This window comes from Sarcophilus harrisii, chromosome 3 (assembly GCF_902635505.1).
Source record: "Sarcophilus harrisii chromosome 3, mSarHar1.11, whole genome shotgun sequence".
In the NCBI taxonomy this organism is placed as follows: domain Eukaryota; kingdom Metazoa; phylum Chordata; class Mammalia; order Dasyuromorphia; family Dasyuridae; genus Sarcophilus; species Sarcophilus harrisii.
The window spans coordinates 204,775,966-204,796,468 of record NC_045428.1 but is presented as its reverse complement, the minus strand read 5'-3'; the positions used below and the strand labels follow the sequence as shown (position 1 = coordinate 204,796,468).

The window sequence follows — 20,503 nt, the reverse complement described above, 5'->3', positions numbered from 1 at the left end:
TGATTTACTTTGAAGTTTATTCTAATCAAGCAGTGATTTCACTTGCATATATATGTAACTGGTTTGAAAAGCAACTATTGCTGTACCTATAACCAGATACTTTTAAATCACATCATATTAGTTTATAATGTTGCTATAACTGATAAATTATTTAATTTGATTATTAGTCAAGCAGAGAAATAATCACTATGCTGTGAATTAGGGATACAAAATCAGAAGATAAGATTGAGAAAGTTAAAATATTACAATTGATTCACAGAGAAGGAAAATTCATCTAGAAAAAAAGATTTTAAAAAATATATTTACATGTAAAACAATTTTAACATCCTTTTTTTCAAATGTTGAGTTCAAAATTCAATGAATGATATTCTTAAAGCAGAATAGGACTTTGAAGACAAAGCATAAAAACATTCATCTACTTGTAAAATATTTCTGTTATCACTATCCTTATACTAAATGTTGGTATTTATCATTAGAAATTTTTTTACTCAAATCTCCTCTCCCATATCTCTATTATTCTTAAACTTATATTCTATTGGAGAGATATTCATCTATTAATCAATCTATCTTTTATTTGTATGTAAAATTTAAAAAATAATTTAGGTGTGGATGGGGTGGAGGCCCAAACAGCAGAAAAAGCTTCAAATGGAGGGGGCAATTGAGATAACATTTTTGGTGCTCATTTTGTCCACAGTCTTCTGACTCTTGTTGAAGAAGATAATTGTGAAGAGTAGATGGGAGGCATCTAAGTGGCTTTGATACCTCAATCTAGTTTTTCTAGTTTTAACTTTAATACTCTTTTCCTGGGTCTACTTATATATCAAAGTTGACAAGCATTCAAGTGTATGATGCTTAGGTTCCATTTGGAGAAGCTTGTTAGATCCGGCAAAGAATTTATCCCCTTCATCTTCTTTAAGGATGTTGTTACTTGGGTTATAATAATTTTCATAATATAGTTGGTTTCCATATACTGCACCACCTAATTGTCCTTTTGCTTTTCTTTTAATACTCAGTCTGAGCACGGTAAGGTGAGATGATCAAATATCCTTAACTAGTATCCCCAATAACTGTGATTTCTCCTTGAATATCTTGAAAGCTAAATACCTTGAAAAAAGTCATTTTGGTGTCTCCAGTTTCTCTCCTTTCACTCTCTTCTGTGGGCTTTGAAATCTGTTTTCTAATCTCATCACTTAACTGAAACTGTTTCCCCCCACATTTAATCATGATCTTTTAATTGCAAATCTTATAATCTTTTCTCAATTCACATTCTCTCTCTTTCTGCAGCTTTTAAATACTCAACTGTTGCCTCCATTTCCTTGTCTGTGAAATGGAGATAATAATATTGTGAGCAACAAACAAAATAAGTATTTAGCATAGTGCCTGGGCACACAGTAAGTGTATATATGTTTATATGTTATATATATTTGTACATACATAAATATATATACACACATATATATATGTAATTTTAGACACACACACACACACACACACACACATATATATATAATGCTTATTCCCTACTTCATATATAAGGCAGCTAAATAATCATGATACAGGTTCTGTCACTGTAGCCAAAGGAAGGGGAACTGGGATCACATCCTGATTCTGTTATATGCTATTGATATGACCTGGAAAATCACTTTCATCGTATATTTAATAAGTATTTATTAAACATTTTCTTTTTACTTTATACAGTGCTGGGGAGACGAACAGAAAAGATGAGGTAAAAAATGAACTGAGAAATGGTAGGTAGGTCAGCTTAGGTAGAATATAATGTGCAATTAAGCCTAAGTGAAAGCCAGATTGTGAAGACATTAAGAGACAGACAAGGGAGTTGATATTTTATCCTGGATTCAAGTGAAAATCAGTGGGGCTTCTTGAGCTGGGAAGTGACATGGTCAGGTCTGCACTTATTTAGACACGCCATATTTGTCAATCATTTGGAGGGTGGATTAGAGAGAGGAGAAATTGGAGACCCTGCAACCAATTAAGGGCTATTGTAATACTTCAAGTCAAGTGTTTTGAGAGCCTAAACTAGAGTAGCCTTGTGTGAGTGGAGGGAAGGAGACAGATTTGGGATATGTTGGATAGATTGGATGGATCAGATTTGGAAACCAGTTGGATTGAGGGGTGAATGAATGATGAATTTGTGAACATGGGTGATTAGAAGAATGGAGAATAGTGGTGTCCCCAAGTGCTGACCTGCCCTTTGAAGTTGGAAAGTTAGAAAGAGGGTAAAACTTTGGGGAAAGATAATGAATCTTATTTTGGACTGAACTCATTTTCTATACCTCTTTGGTGCCTGAAGATACTCATCTGTAGAAAGAGTTAGACATGGTCTCTGGGCTCCTACTGTCTCTTGCTCTAAATATTATATAAAGATTACTCTCTGCTATTAGTGGATAGCAATACAAGACAAATTCTTCCAGGCTCTTCCCTTGTCAGCTTATCTTGTATACAAACGCCAAATTCATATCCATAACAGGTTTGGTCACATCAAACCTCTGCTCAAAATCTTCCCTATTGCTTCTAGCATAAAATATAAATTCTGCAGCCTTCCTTTCCTATTCCTTTTTTAGGCTATTGTACAGTCATATTAAATATATTTACATGTAAGTCATATTGTGAAAGAAGAATCAGAACAAAAGAGAAAAAATAATAAGAAGGAAAAAGAAAAACTACCAAAAAAGTGAAAATAGTAGGCTACATCTGCATTCAGACTGTAGTTTTTTCTTTGGATGTGGATAGCATTTCCCACAATTTTGGGATTGTCTTAAATCATTGTATTGCTGAGAAGAGCTAAGTCAGTCATAGTTGATCATCCACAAAATGTTGCTGTTATTGTGTACAATGTTTTAGATTCTGCTCATTGCATTCAGCATCTTTCTTTCCTTATGTTACTTCTTTTTGTGCCCTACGTGTTTTAGTCAAATTAGCCTATTAGCTATTTTCAGTATTTCAATATTTACCATATTTGTGGACAGAGATGTCTTCCCACCTCCCCAGTGCTTGTAACACACTCTCTAGACATATTTATTGACATTATAATCTTTAGCTTCCATGATGTCCTCATGGAACTCATGATACCATATCCTGTGAGAAATCCATTCCAATATCCTCAGATGTTAACGTCCTTGGCTCTTCATATTCTTTTTCTTTATTTATTAGTATTCATGTTATATTCCCCCTATTACAATGCTTTTTAAAGGCAGGGACTATTTTATTTTTGACAATACTATAATGATTAACCACCATGTATCACACATTCTGCATAGTAGAACAAAATTAATATTTATTGAATTGAATTGAAATTCTTCCAAAATTATGAATATGGATACTACATAGTTTTTTTTTTTACTTTTGTGTTGTTAGTTTGCTTGTTCATAGTTAGTTCTTTTGATTGAATATTAAATTTTAAAGAAAAAACTTCCTTTTTAAAAAGAATACCATTATATCCTTCTTGTACTAAATGTTAATACTTATTATTAAAAAATTTTTACTCAAGCCTTCTCTCCCATATCTCTATTAATCTTATTTCCATTATTATACTGGACAATTAATTCTGTACTCTGCCAAAACTTTTTGTGGTAAATTGTACTTTGTATATTTTTATGGCTGTATTTTCCTATCTAGAGAACTGATTTGTCTCACTATGATTATTCTGTGGGGTATGATCCTGTTCCCTTCACCATTTCTTTGTTCTGCTTTTTCTGTGAGTGAATTGATGAGGTTTCACAGGTTTTGAGGGGGAAGTTTGAGATTAATGTTTATCCCCATCTTTTCATTTCCTAGTTTAAAGAGTGATATTTGTTCTTGTATTATTCATTGTTTGGAAAGTGTCACATGTTTGATGCCCCAGAATTTCCTTTTGTTTGTTTTTTGTTGTTGTTGTTGAATCAGAGTTTTGCTTTATTGACCCTTTGTAGTTAAAGAAGGCAGGGGAAAAGTCAGATAAACCAGTACCAGGGGATGAAAATATCTGTTTATCAAATATAGAAGTTTAGCTATCCTTACTGGAGAAATGTCCAAATTAACAGAACAGATGGTAAATGATTAGACTAACTATTTATTGTTTAGTTGTATTTAAGCAACTTTCTGTGATCTCCTTTAGGTTTTCTTGGCAGAGATACTAGAGTGGATTATAATTTTCTCTCCAGCTCATTTTATAGATAAGGAAACTGAGGTGAACAGGTTCAATGACTTCGAGAGGGCTGTACAACTAAGCATCTGAGGCTGGATTTGAACTGAGGAAAACCCATCTTTCTGATTCCAGACCCAGTGCTCTATCCATTGTACTGCCCAGTTACCCCAGACTAGCTGTATGTGCCAGGAGAAGCTGGTCATAGAGGAATGTAATAAGAAAATGAGGAGATGTAAGAAGGATGGACGGGGTAAGAGAAATACAGAAGGAAGGCCTCTCATGGTCTAGGCTTCCTTAGTTTTGTAGTATTTGTAATAATATTCTGAGAAAGAGGTTTAACTAAATTATGCTATGAAAACAAAGTCATACTTGTGTGCTGTCATGCTGAGAGATCTGAATTCTTCCTTCTTGTAAAGTCACACTGAGTGGGACTTTTTTGTACCTATTTTAAGTGGAGATTTTGTTGCCTCATTTCTTAGAGTTAAGACTGCTTTTGATTTATGTAAAGATTTTTTTTATGTGATTGGTTGAAAAAATGTTAATTTTAGGATTGGGGATGCTGTAATTCTTTGGCCAAAATGTCCATTTTTCTGTGACAACCTCTATTTTAAATAGTTGGTTCAGAAATCAAAATAAACAATTGTTAATATTAGTAGCCTCCATTTGTTTATTGCCAAGTTCACCATTTGTTTTCCCCTTTCAAAGACAAATTATTACTTGTATAATCTTAAACAAGTAACATAATCTCCCTAGCACTCACTTTCATTATCTTTAAAAGTATCAAATGCTAAATGAAGTGAGTAGAACCAAAGAACATCTTACACAGCAACAAGATCAAGTGAGGAACAATTCTGATGGATGTGGCTTTTTTCAACAATGAGGTGATTTAAGACAATTCCAATAAACTTGAAATGGAGAGAGCCTCTGAATCCAGAGAGAGGACTGTAGGGACTGAATATGGATCACAACAATAGTGTTTTTACTTTTTTGCTATTAGTTTGTTTGCTAGTTCTTTTCTTTATCATTTTTCCTCTTCTGATCTAATTTTTCTTGTGCAGAATTATAAATATGGAAATATACTTTGAAACATTGGATTACTTGCTGTCTGGGCAGGGGAAAAGAGGGAGAAAAATATGGAACACAAGGTTTTGCAAGGGAAGATGAAAACTATCTTCGTATGTATTTTGAAAATAAAAAGCTATTATGTAAAAAAATAAAAAAAGAAAAGAGGAAAAAATAAAAGCATCTTAAGGATTTCTAGATTCATGAAGGCATTTGCTTTAAACTGGTTTGCAAATGGATGTAATTTTTCTTCTGAAGTAAATTTTCTGCTTTTTAAGGATCATGGCCATTTGGTAATGAATTCTTTAATCATGACAATTTATAAAACAAAAACAAAACAAAAAATTAAAAATGCCCTCAGTCTTGTTCTAATTCTTCTCCTAATTATCCTTCTAATTCTATAGGGATAATGACAGAGTTGTGGACAGGAGGACAGAGTGTAGTAGGAGTCAGAGGTTTTTCACTGTCTAAACTTTTAACTTTGCTTTTGGTACTTAAGTGTAAGATCCTTGTAGTCAACAATAACTTCCTAAAGGAGGAACTGAACCATGTTATTCTTGATATTATTGTTATGCATGAAACCAGAAGGAAAAAGGAAGTTGTAGCTCAAAGAAAGAAGGATGGTTCCTGGGTTCTCCTTGGAGATGCAAATAAAGGAGTTGTTGGAGTGGTTTTTATTGTGTATTCAAAGGCACTACAAAAAATCCTTAAAAGGAATATTTGATTAACTAGTATTGCAGTGTATATGGAAAGTATTTGTAAAACAATAACCATTAAAATCACTGTTTTTCTGTGCCATAATTTGTTGCGGAAGATGGTGAAGGAGAAAAATTCTACAATGAATTAGACTGAAACCTTAAATTAACATATATAATTGATACTTGCTGACTTTAGTGACTGTGTGGGCTTAGGGAAAGATGGTAAAAAGTCTTGGAAAATTTGATTTAGGAAAAACAAAGAGCTACAAACACAAACTGTTCAACTCCTTAAAAACCTTGTACCCATTACATTATAAATATTTTCTTTGAGTTCAGAATCAAAGGGTGCTAAACATGTCAAGTACCAAATAACTTTTTTTTAAAAAGTTGATTATATTTTAAGAGGAAGAAAATTACTTTCTTATTCCTGGTGTATGAGTCATCCTAAAGTATTTAATTGCATAATGATTGTTAAAGTAAAACTGAAAATTAATACTCAGCAAGAAAAAATAAAAATGAGAAAAGGATGCTTATGTAATATAAAACAACTACATTGTGACCTCTCTGGTTAAATGGAATGGGAACAAAGCAATGGATGGCACATTAATTACAAATTTCCTCTCAGAGTTTGGGTAGTGAGGTGGTAAAGTAGACAGGAAGCTAGACCTAGGTCCAAAAGACACTGCAAATCCAGCCTCAAACACATACTAGCTTTGTGACCCTGGATAAGTCACTTAAATCAGTTTGCCTCAGTTGCCTCATATGTAAAATGAAGTAGAGAAGGAAATGGCAAATCACTCCACTACCGTTGCCAAGAAAACCCCACATACTGTCAACAAAAAGGCAGACATGACTGAAACAACTGAACCAACCAACCAAACAAATAAACAAAAAAACCAAACCCCCAAACTCAGGCAAACCCCGAAAGCAAAGTTTGGTACATTAAACTAACTATCAAAATATGGAGACCGAGATTCCAGGAACCATGTCAGCTGGCAAACATGCAACCTCCTTGTCTAGCAAAAAATTAGGATAGCAGCAGGCTATTTAGCAGGGAAAAAGAAAAACCAAAAAAATTCTTTTGTGAGATGTTACCAAGAAGGATAATGAAATACGATGAATTTTATTAGGTAATAAAATAATGAGAAATAGTAATTAAAGATCTTTAAGTATATATACAATTGGAAGAACATCGATTAGTGGACAGAAATAGGGGAAATATCATTTCCCTGTAAAGCAAAGTAGAGTCACAATATTAGGATTCTGACATTATACAATCTTACATGTATTTCTACAGAAAGTATAAATGGAATTGAATTTAAAAAAATGTGTGTGTGTGTGTGTATACACACATACATACACACACATTATATATATATGTGTATTATATATATACACACATATATATATATAATAACAACAGGAATAAAACAGGTATGCCCAGAATAGTTTGTGCTATATTTGACAATTTTAAGAGGCTTTAATTTTTCTTGTGCATTTTATACAATTAATTTAAATAAATTTATATAAATTTTATATAAATAAAATATATCAAAATATATCAAAATATCATCTCGGAGAACACCAACAAATATGACCTTCCCATATATGCCAAATGCTTATAAAATAATCTTCATATGAGTTGACACCATCCTTGAGTTGAGGGTATTGACATTGTTGGGAGAGAACAGCATGGCTTTTCCAAGCAGTATTTCACAATGGACTACCTTTTTACAATAGCAAAATTGTCTGAAAGGCTGAAATAACACAAAATTTCACTCGGCTTATTGTTTGTTGACTCTTAAAAACCAAACCAAACCTATGGATTTGACAGTACAAGATGCTGCCTTAAAGAATTTCTCTAGGGTGTCTATGAATACCTCAAAATTATTTAAGATAACTTCAAAAGATTTAACAACAGAGAACTTTGTTTCATTCAGTGAACATTTATTAATTATTTATTATATTCCAGGTACTGAGTTAAGTACTGGGGATACAAGGAAAGGCAAAAATAAATATAAATAAATAAATAAAAACTCTCGCCTTCAAGAAGATTGCATTTAATGAGTGAAAAGATGCTGGTAGCTTTATACATAGCTGATATATACAGAGTAATTGAAAAGTTATCTTAGAGGGAGGACAAATTATATTAAGAGGGATGGGGAAAAGCTTCTGGTAAAAAATGGTATTTTTTGCCGGGTCTTAAATAAGCCAGGAAGTCAAGAAATAGGGATAAAGAAAGAGCTTTCCAGGTATAAAGCATGGACATTGAAAAATGAAGAGTTTGAAATTTATGTCTCTTCAAGGAATAAAAAAGAAATTGGTATCAGTGGCTCATTGAATATGTAGAGGGAGTATAATACAAGGAAACTTAAATTCAACAAATTCACCACTGTCATAGAGAAGATCCAGTAAAGAGACCCCTCCCAAGATAGATTTTCTGTAGATGGTGAGTTCTTACAGAGGTATCTATTTATAGATGACTTTATGTTGAGTGCATCATTGGAACTATTGAAGAGCCTTAAGCAATGTTAGTCTTAGAGGTTGCTGGTGGCTCAGTGGATAGAGTCCTAGGCCTAGAGTCAGGAAGACCTGAATTCAAATGTGGCTTCCAGATACTTGATAGTAAATACTTCCTAGCTGTGTGACTCTGGGCAAGTCACTTGACCCCAATTGTATTGCCAAAAATAAAAAGCTGGAGAAGGAAATGGCAAACCTTTTCTTGCCAAGAAAATCCCCAATGGGGCCACAAAGATTTGGATACAACTGAAAAACAATCTGAATGACGAGAAATAATCACTTGAGACTTGGGAACACACAGAAAAATACAAGTGGATGAACTTGTTATCCTGATTATGATATCCAGTTGGATAAGCAACCCACAGGGTTTGCTTATCTGTAAATATGTTTAGGACAGACATTTCAAGTGGCTCATAAATTGCCTGTCAAAAATTGCAAAGATTTTTTTTTAATTGACCTTTTCCCCAAAAGGAAAGACTTAGTTTTTAAATGCTAGGATTCTTCAAGTGATACATAGCTGAGTAAGGAAATTTTGAAGTCTTCAAAGAATGGAAGTTGAGGTTTACCCAGAGGGTGATGAAGAAGCATGAGATGGACATGAACGGGCCATAGCACACCAAAGAAATGTATGTCCTAAGAAAAAACCAAGCTTCTTTCACAGGGAAGTAGACAACATATGAACTCAGTTGGTATTCAGGTAATGTTAGGAGAGCACAAGAAGTGGTAGATCCATGTAGCAATGAGGGAAGTGGAGTAGACTGTGATTTTCTTAGAGAAGGCACCTGAATTTCTTTTCTTTAAATAGCCAATGTTCAGCAAAGTGGTTTGCACATAGTAGGTGCTTAATAAATATTAGTTGACTCACTGGAGGTATGGGTGGGTTAATAATCTGTAACAATCTAGGGGATATTTACAGAGATATGATCATGGATTTAGTGGCATTTGTGATTTTTATAGAAGCATCCATACTCTTTTCCCATTTCTTTAGCAATAGAACTCTTTTGTGAATTTCTTGTCTAAGGGTATGATTTGTGACTAGATATAATATATAACATTATATGTGTGTGTGTGTGTGTGTGTGTGTGTGTGTGTGTGTGTGTTTCTTTGACAAACTAACCCCAATGCATAGGGATTGAAGTATAAAATTGTGGACTCATTAGCATAATCCTGTTCATCCTACACCAAACTAGAATTGTAAGGTAGTAAAATATTTTGATTTTACGATTTGATCAAAGACCATGAATTATTAAAATAGTGCCCCTTAAATTTAGAAGCTTATGTGTGTTTTTTTCCTCTGCTTAATTTTTCACAGACTAAAGATTACAGTGGAAGGGAAGATTGACATGGTTCAACAGTGTCTTGGAAAAACCCATAACTAGATGTTATTAGAAAAACCCATCACTGGAAAATGAGCACTGGGAATATTACTGATAACTTCTCAAAGGTTCTTTATTATCTTTTAACAAGCATAAAACATGTGCATTCTTATTTTAATCACATTGACAGTAGAGCATTTAATTTTGACTTCCTCATCTGTTTTCCCCTTTCAATTTTTTACCTTTTTTATGTTTCATTATTAGAAGTAAAGCCCTAGGGTATGTTTTTTTTGTATGATGTTTTCAGTAATACAAGGAACAAGAGAAGAGTGTTCTACTCAGCAAAGGAGAGGAAAGAGCTGGAGAATGGAAATTCTCATATAATAAAATTCAACTGAATGAACATTATTTATTGAGTTATTATTGTGTGTGAGGTACTGCTAGGCTGGAAAAATTAATGCAAAGATAGCCCCTACTTTCAAGGAGTTTATGTTCTCCTTTAGGAGGAGGGGATAAAAAAGAGTATTTGAATGTAAAATGGTATATAATTATAATTCAGTGGAACAGATTTTATTAAAATTCCTGCAGGTTACAAGGTACTTAACTAGATACCTGACTTGGTGGGGAAGGGGGAGAAAGAAAACCAGAATCAGTCTTGGCTTATATTCTTTGGAGAATATTTTTTTAAAAAAAGTTTGTGGGATTTAAAATATATTTAAAGCAATATGAAGATTTTAGTTTTTCCCAGTCAGTCACATAAGGACAAAAAAATAGTTAATGAAATTTGCTTTTATGTTAATGGTTGCTCAATTAGTTTATTCACTCAAATAATAATTTGAGCATCTACTTTGTGAAGTCTCTTCTACTGTCACTGATGGAAATAGCCAATTTGGTCCCTGTAGGCAATAAATAAATAAAGGGTCTGAGTACTTATTTAAGAGAGACATAGAAGTCATATAGTTCAACCCATCTTATTTTCCTAATGGAAGAATAAATCCAGAAGGGTGGACAGGTGACTTGCCCATTTTCAAAAGGGTGATAGGTAGGGTTAAGATTAGAAACCAGGTCTTGCCTTAAAATATATTCTTCTTTAGGCAGTCAATCAGTCAATCATTGCTTATTAATTGCCTACTTTGTGCCAAGCACTGTGTTGTGTAGGAGTTACAAAAAAAAGAAGCAAAAGACAATCTAATGGGGGAAAGGGATTAGTTCAGAGCTGGAATCTCTCAGTAAACAATGAGGTTAACAAAATAAGTCCTCAGTTTATTTAGTGAAACCTGCATGTGAATGAGTTATCTAAAATGTACTTAAAACTTAAAACTGTAGTAAAACTGTAGTTGATTTTCTTGGTCTTTTTGTGAAGACTTCTAGAAAAGCTAGGTAGAAGATCTAAATTAAAATTCTCCCCTGAACACTTACCAATTGTGAGACCCCGGATTTACTTAACCTTTCTTTGAGTTTTTTTATCTTTAAAACAAGGAGATATTTGGTCTTAGAAAAAAGCCCTTGCCGCCCACTTATCAGCCAAACCAATCCATTCCACTTTGGGTTATCAATCAATAGCATTTATTAAGTGCTTACTACATACCAGGACTGTGCTAATGTTGAGGATACCAGTCCAAGCAAATGAGGTGACCACTGTTCCCAAGGAGCTTACAGTGTAATAGGCAAGGCAACATGTGAATAACTAGCTATATACAAGTTACGTAGAAAGTAGATGTAAGACAAACTGAAAGAAAACAGATGAGAGCAATTGGGATATTTGGAAACTACCTCTAAAAGGTGAAATTTTAGTTGAATGTTGAATGAAGTTGGAGAAACAAAGAGAATTGAACATTGAATCCATGGAGCCTCATGAGATTATGGAATGGAATGTTGTACAGAAAGGAGAGAAGCAGGCCCAAGATAGAGCCTTGGTTAGGGGACCTAGCATGGATGAAGATACTGAAAAGAAGAGGTTAGATATGTAGGAGGAAAGTAATGAGACATGAGGGAGATATTCAGAAGAGGTCCAAGGTTGAAGACAAGTCAAGAACAATGAGGATTGAGAACAGGTCATTAGATCTGGTAGTAACAGATCCTTGTGTTTTTGTTTTGTTTTGTTTTGTTTTAATTTTTCCAAATGCAAAAACAGTTTAGAACATTGACCTCTGCAAGGTGAATTTTTCTCCCTTTTTCCCCGACAGCAAGCAATATGATATAAGTTAAACAAGTGTAATTCTTCTAAACATGTTTCCATGTTCATCATGTTGCACAAGAAAAATCAGATCAAAAGGGAGAGAAAAAACCAAGCAAACAACAACAGCAAAAAAAAAAAAAGGTGAAAATATTATACTTTGATCCACATTCAGTTTTCATAGTTGTCTCTCTGACACTTTCCATCCCAAGTCTATTGGAATTGCCTTGAAACACCTCATTGTTGAAAAGAGCCAAGTCCATCACAATTGATCATCACATAATCTTATTGAATAACAGATTATTGTTAACTTAAGGAAGTTCCAGAAAAATTGTGGAACTATTGGGACTTACATAATTGGGCTTGTGTGTCTCCAGATTATCCAACATGGTGAATGTGATGATTGTTGGTCAAATTTAGGCTTCCTTTCCCAATAAAGAGGGAGAAAAATTGGAGGGGAAAAATGTTACCTGTCACATGATCTTATCTTAGCCCTTTTCTTACTTACCAGACCTCCTCTTATTCTCAGCCATGGACAAGATGGAATGTTTCCAATTTAGTAATGGTGTCAATGTGATTTATTCTATGAGACTGAGAGCAAACAAGAGGAAAGGGGAAAAAAAACCTCATAGAATCCAGAAGTTATCTTCCATTCATTGTTTGAACAGAGATTTATTTGATGGCTGCCCATATGCCAGATTACTTTATAAAACTAGCTAGATTGTGGGAATTGGAAGGGACCCTTAATTTCAACATAATCATAGATTGCCAGTTTAGGATTGAAAGTAATTTAAGACATCATCCAATCCTCACTTATATAGATGAGGAAACTGTCCAAGCTGGTTAACAGTTGAAGTGGGACTTGAACTCAGAGCTTTTGATTCCTAAGTTCAGTTCTCTTCATAGCTCTCACAATACATCTTCTCCTCCCTCTCAGTATATATCCACCTTATTCTGTCACTGTTTTGTTTTGTCAGTCTTCAGAGACTTTTCTTCTTTGTTCTAATGCATAATGACTATTCTCTTAAGAATTATCTCAGTTCTGCAATCTAAACCCATTTTTTTCCTTTAACAGAATATATCCCCTAGCTATTCCTCATCACTAATAGAATTCTTTGATAGAATATATCCAATAGGTTTTTTTTCCCCTTAAGATTTACTAATCTGAGGATCGTAGGTTTAGAATTGTAAAAGACCTTCTACATAATCTAGTCCAGCCCTATCATTTGACAGATGAGTATCCTGGGACTGAGAAAGGTTAAGTGATTTGCTTAAGATCACATATGTAGTAAGCGAATCCAACCCCGGGTCTTATGATTGCAAAAGCAGTGTTTTACACTTCCATGCTGCCTCTTCACAGGTCCCATTTTTCTACCCTTTAATCATAGAGAAATTCAATTTCCTTTTTTCTACTGACTAATATAAATTATACATCATAGTTCTATTGGCAGCTGCAATCTCTCATGATTATTATTAGCTATGTAAATCTTCCTTTATATTCATTTTATTTTGAAAAAGGAAGTTGTGACACTCCTAATAAAGAACAATAAATAACTCAATCCCCAAACAATAGACCAAAAGGCAAAAATAATAGTTTGATTCTCTGGTGTTAAAGAAAATCAGATCATTTTAATAACAGATTTAATTGGAGTAGCATTATAAAGTACCTACTATGTATAGAAAGTTGACACATCCCTGTTCTCCTGGTGTTTCCATTTGGTAGGAGGATAGAATACATACTTAACTAACCATAATATAGAATAGCATTTACGAGTAGAAGTGTCAACAAAATGTGATTAGATAAATGAGGAGAAGAAAATAATCTAATAGTGGGCAATCGGAGAAGTTTCCTGGAAGAGAATAGGAATTCATCTAGCAATAGAGGAGTGAGATGGAATGTCAAGAGGATGGAATAACTCAAGAAGATGACAGGAAAACATAGGATGTTTTTCAGGAGTGTGTGGGTATGACTCCTCGGCTGGAATCTAGTGCATGTAGAAGGTAGTAACTAGAATGAGCTAAGCTAAGAAGAATGATAATAATGGCACTCTGAATGCTAATAAAAAGGAGTTTGAATTTCACTTGGTTGGCAATAATTAGCCATTGAAGGGTTTTGAGCAGGGAAGCGTTTGAACCTAGTTGCTTGCAAGCTCCTTGAGAACAGAGATTTTTACCTTTTTTTGTATCCCCAGCACTTAACATAATGTCTAGCACAGAGTAGGCCTTAATAAATATTGATTGACTTCTGATCTGCCTATTTGGTCCTTTATCATATCTATTTCAGGAAAATCCCACTTTACTTATTTGGGCAGTTAAGTTCTGCTGTAATAGTAGAAGAGACAATTGATGTAGGATAATCCTGTGGAGTAAAATGAAACAGGAAATAGTATCATCTGGGCCAAGAAATTTTTTTCTCTTCATTTAGCTTGAGTTCTATATAGATTAAAGGCATTCATTAATTTCACTGTCGAATATTTCATGTAAAATGAAGGTGATAAGTTTATTTCATATTCACATTTTATTGCCAAGTCCCCTGAGAAAAGTTAATTATTTAAATTTGAGAGAGAAACAATATTATAGTTGAGAGTGAAGGCACAGTTAAATAAGAAGAAATTTCTGAATGTCTAGGGAGGACTGAACATTATATATTATAAACAGCCTAAGTAAATTCATCCATTTATCATGCATAGTCCTAAATTATACCTGAAGGATAACTTGCTCGCCAGAGAGGGTCTGATTCATTCAATTTTAGGATAGGATGGTTATCATAAGTTTGTAATAACAAAGGTCACCTACAACATCTTGGTAAACCTATTTTTATCCACATATCAGAATTATAAAGAAAATGAAACTAGGGGTACCTTTCATCATGGTAAAGAATGATCAGTTGAGATGATTAAAAAAACCGTTGCGGACTTTAAAGTGCTACATAAATATTATTGTTATTATCATCATCATCATCATTATCATCATCATTAATTATTGTAGTAGTAGTAGTAGTAGTAGTAGTAGTAGTAGTAGTAGTTCAAATGAGTATTCAGGATCACAATTTAAAACATTTAAATAGAAAAAAAGAGAATGTATTCACTAAAAGTGCAGCATCTTTTATCAAAATTTAGACTAACCTGAAAAAATCCTTTAAGGAAAAAATAAATACTGAGTAGATTGATATTTAAGAAAGGCTCATTGAATTTTGCTTTACCTTTGAAAGCAGCCCCTCAATTGAGTAGCTATATAAATTTTTCATCTTTTGTGGGGGGGGGGAAGCAAAAACAGATAGGATTTATTAAATGCCTACTATGTGTAATTTATTGTAATTTAATTGCTTGATTCTCAAGGATCTGACATTGGAGAAGAGGAACAACAAATGCATAGACAGTGATAAGATCATTATAATTATTAAGCACAAAGGAAGGGGCAAAGGGAATTAGGGGAATGGTTGCCTAGGAAGTTGGTTGTCAATTCAGATTGATGGGCAGAAATTAGAGCATATTAATTGATGATATTTCTGAGTTTGAGATTATTTTAATGATTTCTTAAATAAACAGTAGTTACACAGGCATTCCTAGGTATGACTACTTGGAAGGCCACACTTTAGGTGTCTATAGTAATTAATTTTAGGGAGTAATTTATTTGTTAAGGAGGAACTTCTTGACATTGCAAATAGGGAGACCCTAAAAAGTTGCTATTGAGGATTACATTTATGACGTTCTTCTGCAAGAAAGAAAATGGTCAAGAAAAACATGATAAAAAAAATCAAACAATATTCTAAAACATAGTTGTTGACCCCATTTGAGGTTTTCTGAGCAAAGATACTGGATTGGTTTTCTGTTTCCTTCTCCAATTCATTTTACAAATGAGGAAACTGAGAGAAACTGAGTTAAGTGACTTGCTCAAAATCACACAGTCAGTAAGTGTCTGACACTGGATTTAAAGCCAGATTTTGCAAACTCAGATTTTTTTCTCTCTAGTTGCAGGGGGAGCTCTATCCACTCCATCACCTAGCACTGTAACAGAGCAGCATATTCTTAATTTCACTGCAAAGAGACTTCATGTCTGCCTTGTCATATGAATGCTATTTCTAAATGCCCCTTAAGTTTTCATTTTAAAGCATGTAGTTGGCTGTCAAAATAGCTGAGACCCCAGAAATGTTCCAAGTGTATAGCCATGGAATAAAATTGTTATTTTGTGTTCTGCTTTGAACCAGCATTTGTAGGAACAAAGGGTCATATCTAAAGGAAAGCATGAACCTTTTTTCTTTTTTGAGTCACCCTTAAAGGGGGACAGTGTAAAGCTTTAATGCCTACTCCCATTTCCAGGCACCTTTTTATTCTTTGTCCACAAGCTGAATAAAGATAAACAGCAATTTAAGTGTAATATTTACATAACCTATAAAAATCTGGGTCAGCCTAGCAAAACATGGACTCTGAGGTTAATTCAGTCCTGTTGAAGATCTTAAAAGTACCTGCTGAAGGTTTTGTTGGAATTCTTATGAAAAGGGTGGTTTTCATTTGTTATGTTTGTAAACTACCTATTTGGTAGTGTATTCTTTTTTATGTGAAAAATTTCTGAAGATTTTATTAAAATTAGTAATGCAGTAATGAGTAATTAGCTCCTTAAAGGCAGGGACTATTTACACTTAGCATAGCGCCTAGCATATGGTAGGTGCTTCATAAATGCTTGTTGATTGATTAATTGTATGTTATCTAATACTTTATTTTGATAGTAGGTCAGAATTAGAATCCATGTTAAATCCAGCTTCAGACATTTTTATTAGGTGTATACCCATCGGCAAGAAAATTTAACCTCTGTTTGCCTTTGTTTCCTCAACTGTAAAATGCGGACATCATTACTTACTTTGCTGGGTTATTGTGAAGATCAAATGAGATCCTATCTGTAGTGTTTAACATAGTGCATGGGACAAAGAGGGTGCTATGTAAATATTTATTGTCCTTGTTCCCCCTATTTTAACAAATCTTTGAATATAGTATATGTTTTATGAATGCTTGTTAAATTATAATTCAGAAAAAAGTATTAAAGTATCTTTTTTTTTTTTTTTTTTCTGGTGGTAAAACAGTGTCCTTTAGTGGTTAGAGATTTGTCTTGATACCGGGTCTCAGCCATATACTTGCTGTGTGACTTTGACACAAGTTATTTATCCTTTGATTTCTATGGCTGAGTGATGTTAGAATAAGCCATTTATCTTCTCAGTTTTCTAGCCAACTTTTAGACTTTTAGTGATAGAGAAGATATGGACTGTTAGAGGGAATTTCCTTTATCTCCTCAGTTCCCAGTTCCAATAAAATCACAGGTCTGTTCTTTATTCCTAAAGTAGCTGAACAAATAACCAAAATAGTAAAATAGAGAATTATAAAACAATGAACAAATTGCTTTAAACAGGGAAAAAACATTCCCTGCTAGGGGAGAGTCATGGAGAAAGTAGGAATTAATATTTTTCCTTGGAAGATGATAAAGATTTAAATAAGTTCTGAAAAGGGAAGTAGGGAGGGAGAAGAAATTAAAAACATAAAAATATGGAAATAGAGGGAAAATTAAATACAAAATCAAGTTTTGAGCAAGTAAACCTTGTCAAAATGACATATTTTTTCTATGTGCCAATAATACATTCTGTTTTAAAGTTGTCAATTGCTATTATACTAGTACTTGTACTAGCTGAATTGTTTTATGATTTATTTTAACTTAATAGCTATGTGTTTTATGATTTATTTAAATTAAGTAGCTTTATTATTTAAAAAATCAAATTCTGATAATTTTCTTTGAACACATCTTTTTGCTTTTTTGAAAACAATCTAGTTTCAAAATTATTTTAAGGAACTGTTGCATGAAAAATTGTGTTAATGTGATTCATTCAATTAACATCTATTATGTTCTTGGAATGATAAGAAGTTTAGATAAGATACTATTTATTGGTTTATGTTTTGGTTGAAACAGTTTAACAAGAAGACACAAACAATAACAGATCTACTTTAGTTCATCAGACAGTTGCAAACTATGTGAGGTTGTAGCTCATGTAATATCCTTATTTTCTATATGTTCATTTATGGGGTTCTGGGATTTAGAGTTAAAAAGAATTTAATTAAAGAAAAGGACAAATAAAAATAAATTTAAATTTATGTAAAAAGAAGAAAGAAAAGAATTCAATCCCCCCTTCTTTTTCAGATAAGAAAATTTGAGGAGCAAAGAAGTGATCAGTTGATTTCCATATTCTATCCTTCCTCCAGTTCCAGAATTGGAACTCATGGATTCTATCCTCCAGTTCCAGAATTGGAACTCCACATTCAGCCTTTTAAACTCTATACCAGGTACTCTATGAGAGAAATAAAAATGCCTAATTACATGGCATCATAGAGTTCAGTTTCTTAAACTGTGATTTATGACTCCATATAGGATCTTGTAACTGAATCTGAGAGTTGCAAAATTATGATTTATTATCAGTAAATATTTGGTTTGCATGCCTATTTTATGTACCTATATAACTAAGATCATATAAAAAAAATTTTAGTCAAAAAGGAGTCATGAGTAAAAAAAAGTTTAAGAAGCCCTATCATAGAGTACTTTGGAAATTTGAATAATTTTTGATTTTGAGTGCTTATGAAAAGACAGAAAACCCTTCCTATTGGTTATTTTTAATATTTCATTGTGCTGGTGAATCCTCTCCACCATCATGATTCTTGTTTTTACTGAGCCCTTCCCTGATGTTTCTTAGTCATTTGTAAAATTGAAGAGACAGAGTGACTGATATGGGATTTCATGCTTCTGTTCAATAGTTGTTGAATCTCTTATTGTTGATTCCCTGTAGGAAAAGGCAAAGAGACACAAGAAACTGGCTCCTCTTTTCAGTGCTCTACACACAGTTTAGTAAGTGTTGATTTTATTGGGAGAATTTTTTTTATTAACTGATTCTTCTTTGGATGCAAATACTTTGAGGAATTCTGAGACTGGCCTCTAGATTAGCTAGAAAAAACAAAGGAAAAATTTGGTATGTCAGGAACTTCAGGGTAGAGTGTTGAACCAAAAATGTGAGTTGGGGAGGGGAGGAAGATTGGATGAGTGGAGAATGAACTTGGTCTACTTTGAAGTTTTGATAAGGGCTCTGGTTTGCCTTTGACATGTATTTTTCTGTAGTTATACATTGCAAACCCCTATAAGATACAGAGCTGGTTCCAGACCTAGGAAGACCTGAGTTTATGTTCAGCCTCTAACTCTGGGTAAATAACTTAATTTGTGAGTGTCCTAATCAATTTTCTTTTTTGAAAAAAATAATTATTATTTTATATACATATATATAAATTTTTAAAGTAACTGATTATTTTAATTTATGGAATAAAAACATGAATTTCCATAACATAGTATAACAAAAAAGATGATTGCACATGAAACCACATATCTTTTATGTACAACTTGCCATTCTTTTATCATGTAAATTTCTTTCTCCCTTCCTAATCCCAGAGATGGATACCATTAGACACAAAAAGGGCTGTGTGTGTGTGTAAAATTATTCCTAGGCAACTTTCCAAGGCTTCTTAGTTGTAGAGAAGGTTTTGAAATGTATTGGTAGAGAGATTTTCTTTACCTGGTAGTTCTTTCTATTTCAGTGAAATCTTCATTCCAGCCCCTATCTCTATTCCTCTCTATACTTGTTTGTTGAGACAGTTCCCTGATTGATTGGCAACTATTTTTTCCCCCATTTCTTTGCTAATACAAAGAGTATAAGTATAAGAAAAAAGAAAAGCTTACACAGAAGAATTAGGCTTGCTCCAGAAGATAAGTCCCAGGTTTCAGTGGGAGGAAGATGGGGTTGATGACTAGAAAGGAGGAAGCATGGTATGAGATGACCTGGAGATTTTAAAATGCTTGCCGTGTACAAAGTTGGATAAAAATAATCCTTGAAGGTGAAGATTACCATTTACTCAAGATAGAATATACAAATAATTGCTATACATTAGTCTTCCCCCTCCACGTGATAATGCATTAAAAAAAAAAATACAATGTGACATCCAACAGGGAAAATACCCTCCCAAACTATTGGGAAATGCAGAAAGCTATTATCCCTAAACTGACTTAACACATCCCAATTGTGATTTGTTTTTGGCTTCATTTTCACAGCTGTTCTCTGTCAAAGTGCATCTTTTAGGAGCAGTGGAAAAAAAAACACACCACAGGGGAGTATCAGCTTAGAGTAGGAGTGAAGGCTTGTGGTAAAATGGGTGTTATACTAGCTATGGGGATGAGAACAGATCAAAACAGTGAAAGGCTGGCCATCAACTCAGCAATTCTGGCTTTTCCACTTTTCCCTTGGGAGAGCAAGAGAGAGCTCACTGGGTGAAGTTAACTGGCAGTGATTATCAAGACTTGGTTCCCTAAGGACTGGTTGATATTTTATTGTAAACAGAAAATCCAAAGACTTGGATGTTGAACTAAAAATCCAATAATGTGTTTATTTGTAAGGGTATGAGACAAGATTAAGGAAACTAGTACAACCCTTGGAATGGGAAAAAAATGTTAGAAATATGTTAGATATAAACACTTTTCTCTCATGCCTGAATATTATTACATTTGGTGTGTA

The 20,503-nt window shown here is 33.5% G+C and overlaps 1 protein-coding gene across 7 annotated transcripts in view; it reads left to right on the top strand.

Moving 5' to 3' along the window:
* The window catches only part of TBL1X (transducin beta like 1 X-linked), a 356,084-nt gene that overhangs the window by 80,141 nt on the left and 255,440 nt on the right, over positions 1–20,503 (top strand). For 5 of the 7 annotated variants that reach the window (XM_023500346.2, XM_031959017.1, XM_031959016.1 and 2 more), the window contains exons 2-3: positions 9,737–9,868; positions 18,737–18,795. The exons of 1 other annotated variant lie outside the window; for it this stretch is intronic. The gene's annotated coding sequence lies outside the window, so the exon portion shown is untranslated. The remainder of the gene's footprint in view (positions 1–9,736; positions 9,869–18,736; positions 18,796–20,503) is intronic. One more of the 7 variants, XM_031959013.1, reaches the window with a different exon arrangement.